The sequence below is a fragment of the Lampetra planeri genome, chromosome 78 (genome assembly GCF_965212315.1).
Source record: "Lampetra planeri chromosome 78, kcLamPlan1.2.h2, whole genome shotgun sequence".
NCBI lineage: Eukaryota > Metazoa > Chordata > Hyperoartia > Petromyzontiformes > Petromyzontidae > Lampetra > Lampetra planeri.
The window spans coordinates 1,505,104-1,508,586 of NC_136183.1; positions in this window are offsets into that span (position 1 = coordinate 1,505,104).

Consider the following 3,483-nt stretch of genomic DNA (forward strand, 5'->3'; position numbering starts at 1 on the left):
TGCTTACTCTTCATGGCTAAGTTGGTAATTGTTTATCTAACATGGTTCAAAACCCGACTGTGTTTTTTTATCGTCAATGTTGTTTCCTTTGTTAAGAATATAATTATATATTTCGTGGCCTGGTTTGTATTTATCAAAGGGTTTTTTTTAACAAAAGGATGTCCTCCTGACCCCCCCGCTTGCAATTCCCCCCTCCCTTGTTCCTCTTGTGTGAAATTAAGGGAGTTTTTATTACCTTTATTGCCCCCTTTAGTCTTTTTGAAAGGCGAGGAATGTGCATCTGTGGAAGTGTGGGGGCGTGTCCGTTCTCACGTTGCCGCGTGTCTATTAAAAAACGATATTATATGTTGGCAGAATAATTCTTAAAAAAAATAATATTAAAAAAATTTAAAAAGGGGGTACATACACAACATGGTGCATCAGCCAGTCGTCTCAGTCAGTCGACCTGTGCCATCTGGGTCTGCCTCGTGACCTCCTGCCAGCGGGCGTTCGATACTTTATGTGGCCTCAAGGTGCACATAGCCTGGCACAAGCGTTGTGGTGATGTCACCGTCACTTACTGGCGAATGGCGGTTGTTGTTGTTCAGTCTATGTATGTATGTGTGATTCGATATGTGTGTGTAACCCTTTGTGTGTGTGTCACTCGATTTGTGTGCGTAACTACATGTGTGTGTCTGCCTTTTTCGCCCGGGCAACGCCGGGTTCTCACTGCTAGTGTTAGTAATATTTGTAATCTTATTTGTTTAATAATAGTAAACAATAAACCTGAGTTATTAGCGAAAGATTCAATAAAATTGTACTTTATATTGGCGTGGTGACGCCTCGTCTCGTGCAGAGCCCGCGGCCTCGCCTAGATTGGCAAGCCGGAGGAGGTGAGACATTGCCAGAACTTTATAGCAGTAACTGCACGCATCGTGTTGGGGGGGGGGGGGTGAAGAGGACATGAGACTGTGAAGAAAAATCTGCAGGGTGATATGTATATTTATTTCATGTTAAACGCGTAAATAAAATGTCTCTCGTGAGCTCGACCGAACGCGCATCACTTGGCAGGGTCCGCCCCCCCCAGGCAATTGTCGTGAGTTGGTATGGTCGATGTTGCACAATAAGTAAATAATTAAAATAAGAATGCCACAAAATCGTTAATTAAACGACTTTAAAGTTCACGGACGTGAAAACGGAATAGCCTATTCCCACCGCGGGGCTTAGGGCGTTCCGGCTGGCAATTTTTTTTGTATTTAAAACCCACCGTCTGAGAGCCAAATCCCCCGCAAGCCCGCGTGCGTGGATACTTTTATATATAAGATAATAATGTGGGAGCCAGAGGACATCCCTGTTGCACCCCAAGGTGTACAGGGAATGGCTCTGGCTCACGGTCACGTAGTTTGACGCGGAGCTGCTCACCATCATGAAGGTCATTAAGGATGGTGAGCAGTGGGTGAGGAACTCGGAAAGCACGAAGAACAACCCAGAGGCCAAACCTACTGATGGCATCATAGGCCTTGAGCAGGTAAATAAATCACACACATGGACTAAGACCTACACATGGGCCAGACATGCAAAGAAATGGACTTACACTGACTAACATGGAGGCATGCACACACAGCAACTAACACACACGCACATGGACTCAGACACACACACACACACATATGGACTCACACACACAAACACATCGACTTAGACACACACATATGGACTGACACACACGTAGACATCCACTTGAGATACACACACATGGAGTTACACACACATATGGACGTACACACATACAGCGACTCACACACAGACATACGTGGACTCACAAACACATTGACGTAAACGCACATATGTACTTACTCACACACATATGGACTAAGACACACACACATGGATTTAGACACACATAGACTGACACACACACAGCCCTACACACATACACATTTGACACACAGACATCTACTTGAGATACACAGACATGGATGAACACACACATATGGACTCACACAAACGCATTGACTTACACACACACAGAGTGACACACACATGTATAGACTTACAAACACATGTGGACTAACACATACACATATGGACTCACACACACATACACATGGACGTACATGGCTAGATCACAGACTGGCAAACCGTCGCAGCGTCATAAAAGCGCAGCAAAAAAGGGAACATTTAGCAACCTAAAAATAAAGAGTTTTGTGCACACAAGCATTATTGTAATTTCTCCCAACGTATGTTTTATAATAGTAAGCAATCAACGTGAGTTCTTATCTGCACACAAACATTATTATAGTAATGTTTGTCAACTAATGTGTTTAACAATAATAAACAATGGACTTGAGTTGTTAGCGTAAGAAGCAAGGAAATTTGTACTTACCATAGGCGTGTTGAGGCCTTGTGCGATGCATAGCCCCCGTCCTGGCCTATATTGGCGAGGTGGTGGAGTTGGCACGTTGCCAGGCTAGGGGCTGGGCCGCTACCCTCCCCCCCCAAAATCCGCCGCCCGTGCAAGAATAATGCTATGTAAGCAGTAAAATATTATCTACAGAGTCTGTAGTATAAACTGAATGCATCGTGTGGGGGGGGAGGGGGGGGGGGCGAAAAGGACATGACACTGTGAATAAATATCCGCAGCGTGATGTATGTGTTGGCTGTAAAACGCGTAAAATAAAATGTCTCCCGTGAGCTGGAGCGAACGCGCATGACTTGGCAGGGTCTGCCCCCCCCCCACGCAATTGGCGTCACTTGGTACGGTCGATGTCGTGCAATAAATAAATAAAGAATCATATAAACGGCACAAATGTGTTAATTAAACTACTTTAACGTCTACGGACGGGAAAACGGAATAGCCTATTCGCACCGCGGGGCTTAGAGCGTGCCGCCTGGCAAATTATTTCAGTCTTAAACCCCACCGTCCGAGAGCCAAATCTCCCGCAAGCGCGAGCGCACGGAGACTTTTATATATGATTATTATGTTTATGCAGAGAACAACTCTGCTTCATTGTTTACTATAATCAAACTAATACGTTGCCTAATATTACAATCATAATGTTTGTGTGCAGAAAACTACATTTTCATTCTTAGGTTGCTAAATATTTCCCTTTTTGTGTGCCTTTTTACGACGCTGCGACGGTGTACTGCCATTCTGTGCTGTCGACTGCTGATTCATTAACGTCAGTGCACTGCCACTATTATCTACACTGTTAATTTTGCTTTTACCCATTATGAGTGAATGCCAGTCTGTAATCTGTTGCCTGCTTCTTTACCTCACTAAGTGTACTGCCAGCCTTTCATGTCGACTGTATCCTGCTTTTTCAGCTGCTGCCTGTATTGTCAGCTTTTTATCGCCACTGTAGCAATGCTTATGTCATTGAGTCGGCGTACTGCCAGTCTATAATCTATACTATAGCCTGCTTCTCAACGTACCTGTGCGTACTGCTGCTATTTAATATACACTTATTTCAGATTATTTCTACTAGGCATTTCTATTGTTTC